Raw genomic sequence first — 7,165 nt, 5'->3', positions numbered from 1 at the left:
GGGGGCCACGGTATATATTCCAGGGCGTGAGCCCTCATTAGCACACAAGAGGGGAGAGAGAGGGGAGCTCTCCCTCCCATGGCGATGGCGGTTGGACGCAGGCGCTGCGCGCGCGGACTTGGTGGCGATTTTGGTGGCCAGCAAGGCGGGGCGGCACGGGTGCCTGCGTGGGGAATTTCGGTGATGATGTGGTAGCCCGTAAGGGGATGTGCCCACGCCCGTTAAGGGTCAAATTTCTTGAGGATAGGGGTGTACCCCCCCCCCCCCCCCCCCCCCCCCCCCCCCCCCCCCCCCCTCCAATAGCAACATCGCTATTGCCTCGACAGGGGAGGGGTCTCACTACAAAGAGGTGATGACGTGGGAGTTAAAGAGCGGGCAAGGGCACTCAAAGGCCCAAGGGGAGCTCCAGGCGGCCAAATGGAAGGGGCAAAGGACCAATGTGTACACCATGGAATTCTTTCCAAAAATGAACTATGCCAAGTGTTGGCAATGCAATCAAATTCTAAAAGAAGCTCTAAGTGAAGGCCACGGGAGGGGAAACTCACCCATTTTTTCTTTTTTTTGGGCCTCCTAGAGACACCCTTATAAAAGGAGGTTTATGTTCATTTTTTGGGGGTCTTTGGACCAATATGGGCTTTTTTGCCTGAATGTGTGAGTGGAAGCTTGAAGCTTGTGTGTTGCTAAGCTTGCCATTGAAGCTGCATACTTGATTGTACTACTCCCTATGCAATAAACCACTTATTTTCCCCAATCTCTTGTGTTGCTTCTCCCCATTCCCTTCCTTTTCTCTCACTCTTCGTGTATTAGCCATTGCTTGCAGAGGATTTGCCTGCAGCTCGAAAGGTGCTACCAAGAGGGCACATTAGGAGTGTTTTTGTGAGTCGGAAAGGGTGAGTTGAGCAGTGTGGGTGCATTTGTGTTGTGAGGTGTTTTTTTGCAAGGTGTGAGATAGTTGTTTTGTATGCTAAAGTGGAGTTGTTGGTGCAAATTAGCCAATTTGAAGGTGTTATTTGAGAGGTTAGGGGTGCTGTGGAATCCTAGGCTATAGAGAGGAAAATATTTTGTGTGTTGGGTGTGTTCCCTATTCCCCCTCTCCACCGTCCATAATAGAGTACCTTTCGTGACCTGCAACCTGATTTAAAATTTCATCCTGAAAGGGTAAAGGATAATAGTTCCGCTTGGTAGCAACATTTAAAGGCTTATAATCAACACACACTCGCCATTTTCCGTTCTTCTTAGGTTTTATGAAAACTGGGGAGACCCATTCAGATTCTTGCGCAGGATAGATAATACCTGCATCAAATAGCTTGTTGATTTCCTGCTAGAGAGCCTCTTGTTGAATTTCCCCTAACCTCCTTAGCTTTTGCACCTTTGGTTTATGCCCCTCCTTGAGTATGATCCTGTGTTCGACTTCCTTGGCACCTCGTAAATCTTTATACTCAGTGGCAAGCAAATTAGGATAGGATGCACATAACTTTCCTTCTCTTGCTTTGGTAAGTCTTCTCCTAGCATACCTCTTACCTCTTGGGCATCAATAGGGGAAACTTGAGCTTGCATACCTTCTTTTGGAATAGAGTTATCGATAGTATACCCCAAAGAGATCAGCATCAACATGGAGGAGATCGTCATCACTCTTTCCCTCTTCTGTATCTGTGTAGCCTTCATCATAGGTTGACTCCGTTTCGTATTCATAGCTTGTTGTAGAATCATCTCCCTCATCCTTCGCCATGGGATGAGAGCAACTCTCCCTCGTCCGTAGATCAAGCATCACCTGTCTATCATTATCTTTATCAAATAAAATAAATATCCCTTTTCCCAATCCTGCTTGGCCCCCATTGCAAGAAGCCATGGTCTACCCAATATGATAGGGTAATCATTGTCTCCAGCTTTCATAACAAAAAAATAAATAAGGAATTCAACATCCATAACCTTTACCTTCACATCTTGTGCTATGCCCAAAAATCTGGCCTTCGTATGGTTGGCCATCCTCATTCGCACATTAGATCTTCCCATTGCTTTAACTCCTGCATCCTTCATGGCGGATTCGGTCACGACGCACACTTGGGCCCCTCCATCGATGTATGCTTGTACCTGCATCTTCTTTTCAATAAGAGCATCAACAACTGGAAGCACATCCGCTGGACACCAAACGATTAATGCTAGATTCCCCACATTATGCACTCTTGTTTTATCCCGTGGAAGCCTAGTGCTAGCACTAGTAGACCATTGACGTCTCAATTTAGGATTTAAGGCAAGCAATTGACCGAAAGTAATATTAGCCTTTTGGTTCTTGACATCACTCACATATTCGTGATGATCCTTCCAAGCTGGTAGTCGGATTGCTTGATTTTATGCCTCCTTATTTTGCTCGTCTCTGCCTGCTCTCTATCTTCGCCGATTTTCCCTTTGCCTTTGCGAGCTCTAGTCTCCCGCTCTGTCTCCGTCTCTCTTCCTTCACGTGCCCTCTTGTTGGACAAAACTTCCACTACTTGCTCATCTACTCCAATTATGTTAACACGATGAACTTCTTCATTACCTTGAGGAGCGGGAGGCGCAAGATTGTTAGATTGCTGATCTCTTTGCCCGTTGAATTGCCCTTCTCCTCTCCCTCTTCCAAACAGTGGGTACATACCTCCTCTTTCCCTTGGTGGATGCGGGCAATCCGATGCGTAGTGTCCTTCTTCGCCGCAATTATAGCAACGGCCAAGCAACTGCCTAGCTCTTCCTCTGCCCGCTCTTTGCTGCCCTTTGTCCATCACACTCAAGCAAAGCTCTTGCATGTGTTCCGATAAATCTTGAACAATACGTACCCAGTGTTGAGGAATAGGTGCCACTCCACGATTTGCTTGATCCTCTGCACGAACCTCGCCTTGAGGGCTTGGTTGCTGCTCATATCCCATCATACCTTGTTTGATCTTCTTCTTGATCTTCCTACTCTTTGCTCGAGAAATTGCTACAGCACCGTTGTAGTTCTCGGGGCTTTCAAAATCCACCTTTTCTCGTACCTTGGGATATAGGCATGACATAAATTTGTCCATCTTGAAATAGTCACCGTTGGCCAATTGCATTGATGTGGCTAATTCTGCCCAACATTCTTCAAACCGATTAAGAAAAACAAAAATAAATTCTTCACTTACATCTTGTCTGAGAGCTTTTAGCTTTGCGTCCACATCGATAGGTGATACTTCCTTTCAAAAATGTTGTAAGAAACTGGTCCATAGAGCCGCCATGCATGTCGCGGCTCACCCTGCAATGTAACGAACCATGCTTTTTCCATGCCACCTAACACAAATGGAATAGTGTCCATCTTGTTGTCTTCATTAGGAATCCACAATGATAGCATGTATAATTCAAAGTTTGCAATCCATTTGACTAGATCCTCCTCACCTGTGAAAATAGGGCCATAGCTTCGAGCTGCCATGGTATCCTTCGGTTGATCTTTGCACTATTTTCTTCAAAGCTACCACGGGTCCTAAGTGGGGGCACCACTGATGGAATGGGGAAGAAGAAAACCCGCACAACACGTTGTAGACTTGCCTCTTTATAGCTTAGCAGATACCCAACTATGCGTGTATGTCGCACGTGTCAATGCAAGGAACTTGTCGATACACCGTGTGCGAGCCACAAATGGCTCCAAGCACACAACAAGACTAAACTAGTAAGCTCAAAGAAGGCGATGGTGTGTCACTCACCGCTCTATGCTTGCTTCGTGGAGGATTCCTCGCCGCGAAGAAGAATGAGACGCCGCTACGCCGCACTCAACCGCTTCACCGTCGTGCCTTCGTAATGCTCGATCGCCCACTCACTCCCTCTCTCTCCCTCTCACTCTCTCACTCTCTCTCTCTCTCTCTCTCTCTCTCTCTCTCACACACACACACACAAACACACACACAAAGAGATGATGAAGAAGAAGAAGGAGATGGAGCAAGAGCACTCTTCAATTGCACAAATGAGAGAATGAGTGAATTTTAGGTTTAGTTGACTTTTATATGAGCTCGTCCCATTCACACTTGGGCGCCATGCTTAGCCAACTAATCCCTTGAATGTTCCAGTTAGAGTGCGCCTCTCATCGGCGATCACTCTTACCCTTTTCCTATTGGACCGACAAGCCCGGTACCTGACTCTACCAAATAAATAATACAATGTCCACCGTAGGTTACAACGTCCGTCGTAGGTGATAGGGTGTCCGTGAGCCGTGAGGGTAACATGCCCCCCTTCTTGATGTAGATTCCGTCCTCAGAAGCTATTGAGTTGAAGCTCGTTCGTCGAGGTGGAAGAGCATTTGAGATCAATGTCCTTGGCCTTCTTCAGTCACTGCAAAATCAAACAACATTGGCACAGTAATTGCATTCTCATAAGCGATTAAAAAGCATATGCAGTTTTAGGCAGAAAAATTGATTGGTAACAGAATTTTAAACAATTTATCAGCAATAAACATTAAATTGCAATGTAATCAAATGCATAAACAGATGTGAAGGTAAAAAATTAAACAAGTATGGGGTCGCTAATTTAACGGTCGAAAGGTACTAAAGATCGACTATTAATACCATGGGTAAGCTTCTTAATTTTCTCTGGTCAATTAAGTTGTTTAATCGCGAGAGCCAAGTATTTCATGTTCGAGGGCTGACTAGAGGCTATACTTAGAAGACCTTGTAGTTAAGCTACGATAAAAGGAATTTCTCATGAAATCATCGCCTGACTGATTACCTTTTCTTTGACCCCCCAAGTCTTTTCACAGTGATTCAATTTTGATGTGTGTGTGCTTATTTTGTATGCCTTGGGTTTTTTGCTTTTCAAGGAAAAGCACCCACACTGGGCACCTCTAGGGCTCTAGTACCATAGGCGATACATGTGAGTGAAGTACCAAATCAAGCTGAAATTTCTCTTCCAGCTTAAGATTTTACAATGTGGCACTTTGATTTTTTGTTTGTTCATTTTCAGCATTTTAATTTTGTAACTTTGGGGGGTCATATAACACTGATACACCTCCCCAAGCTCATCACACAAGTAAACTCCCTTTATAATACTTAAGCTAAAGGTCAATAGGGTCTAAGCCCACTAGAAAGCCCTATTATATTTCACACAATGCTTCCTAAATCAGATTAAGAACCTAAGTAACCATTGATTATTAGGAACGCATTCACCATGGTATTAAGAGAAGATCTCTAACACCTAGCTTGGTCAAACTAGCTTAGTTGGACTGCTTGATTTTTAAATCTAGACAAGTGATTATGATTGAATTTAATGTTTGGTACTAAGCAAATGTGTTGAATATTATGCTACCAATCACAATTAAAGCAGACAAACACATGGATGCAAAAAAGATAAGGGGCAATGCTAATGGACAAGAAACACCTGTTTGTGTTGATGATCGCGCTTGATATGAAAAGTGGATGAGAGAAAGATTCCATGAAGGTCCAGATCCTAACAACAGCAACATGTTCCTGTACACACTAATAAACACAAAGAATACCTCTGGAGGCACATCAGTGGGAAAAAAGAACTTTGCTAATCACTCAACTCTAAAACAGAAACACTCCTATTGTACTAATTATACCTACCCTCCATCACTCGAGTGATGAGGATCAAAGGTGTTTTATGGCATAGGTTTCTGTTTCACTGTACCAGATGTGACATGTGTAGGTCTGAGTCAATGTTTTGACTTTTAATGTGTATACTCGTTTGCTAATTTCTCTTGCTCTTTATTATATATATATTTTTTGTGAGTATAAAGCTTTATATGTACATTCCCTAAGATTGGGAGATTGAGAGGTCAGGGAGGAAGGTTGAGAGGGAAGAAAGTGAATGATGACTGTCATCAAACACTCCCCCCTTCCTTGGGTAGATCATACCGTTTGAAATATGAGCTCATCACCCTTTGAAACCAATCGTTCCAGTTGATAATAGGTGAGGATTTTTGCCAGTATTTTTCTATTACCTTAGGTGCCTCGTCGAGTTTCAAGGGTGGTAAGGTACTCTCCCAAGATCGAACTTGAAGTGGTTCATCAAGTGATTCTTGAACACTGGGAGGTGTGGATTCCTTTGTAACTTTATGGAGGTCCACTATTGTAGGTGGAGGCTGTGGAGAAGATTTTACCTCTATGGATGCATTACATGAGGAGCTAGAAGCTTCATGGGACTCCCCCCTTCCTGAGCTAGGTGGAACAAATCGTTCTTTCTTTGGCACCAAAACTAGCTCTGGAGCGGGTGTGTAGCATTCAATGATTTTTTTCTTTCCACGATGGTCAATTCATTTTGGAGCTACAGGATTGGGCTCACATGGGTCAGGTGACAGGTAAGAACACAATCTACATTTTGGCACCCAGATTTGATCATTTCCTTGATAGTAGCCTTGGGCTTCCAATAGTTTTTTAGGAATCCAACGCAACGGTTCCTTACATTTCTTGGAGCGAGTGGTACGTTTCTTATAAGGCTTTTGTTTTTTAGCACTGACTATGGTCGCTAAAGAAGCTTTAGGGACCCACTTGTATGTTTTCTTCTTTATATTAGGATGAGTCTTGTCAGAAGCTATATGCATTGCTTGTAGCATATTTAAGGGTACAAATGGTGGTATTTCATCCCCCTCAAGTGTTACCCAGGTCGTCCCCCTATTTCCCCAAGTGTCTATGGTTGCTGCTAGGTGGACCCAATCCACATTGTCCGACTCAGTCATCCCAGGTAGTACATCCATATAAGGAGAATCTTCCCCAACATCAGTGTCCGATTTACACGTGTACAAATACTGCAATGGGGCTGAGTGAACTGTGGTGTCAGATCTATAATCAATTATAAACCTATTTCCTAGAGGATGTGCTCGACCCGTCACAAGATCCACTCGAATGACAGAATCTCGGAACTGCAAGTAGACATGGTTTTTAGACCAGTCATACACCATTTTTGCTTCCCTCATGAAAGGACGTCCTAAGATCATCTCCGATGCCATAGTGTGTTTGGAGAAATCCATAACAATAAAGGTAATCCTTATTTTATGTCCAAAGACCTTGATCTTGAGATCTTCTAGCATCCCAATAGGTTTAACAATAGACCCATTGGCCATCTTCACTACTATGGTTATGGTCGCAAGGTGAGGTCTTCCCATAGTTTCCCAGCAATTTTTAGTCACAATGCTAACCCCAACGCCACCATCAAGGATTCCCTTCACAGC

General features: G+C 44.0%; 1 pseudogene; it reads right to left on the bottom strand.

Annotated features, from left to right (window-relative positions):
* Nucleotides 1–1,767: 1,767 nt before the first annotated feature.
* LOC147416488 (uncharacterized) lies at nucleotides 1,768–3,068 on the bottom strand (annotated as a pseudogene).
* Between the last annotated feature and the right edge of the window lie 4,097 nt (nucleotides 3,069–7,165).

Source organism: Adiantum capillus-veneris, unplaced genomic scaffold, assembly GCF_014529385.1.
Source record: "Adiantum capillus-veneris isolate H3 unplaced genomic scaffold, ASM1452938v2 Hic_scaffold_920, whole genome shotgun sequence".
Classification (NCBI taxonomy): Eukaryota; Viridiplantae; Streptophyta; class Polypodiopsida; order Polypodiales; family Pteridaceae; genus Adiantum; species Adiantum capillus-veneris.
This window is presented reverse-complemented; position numbering and strand designations above follow the sequence as displayed.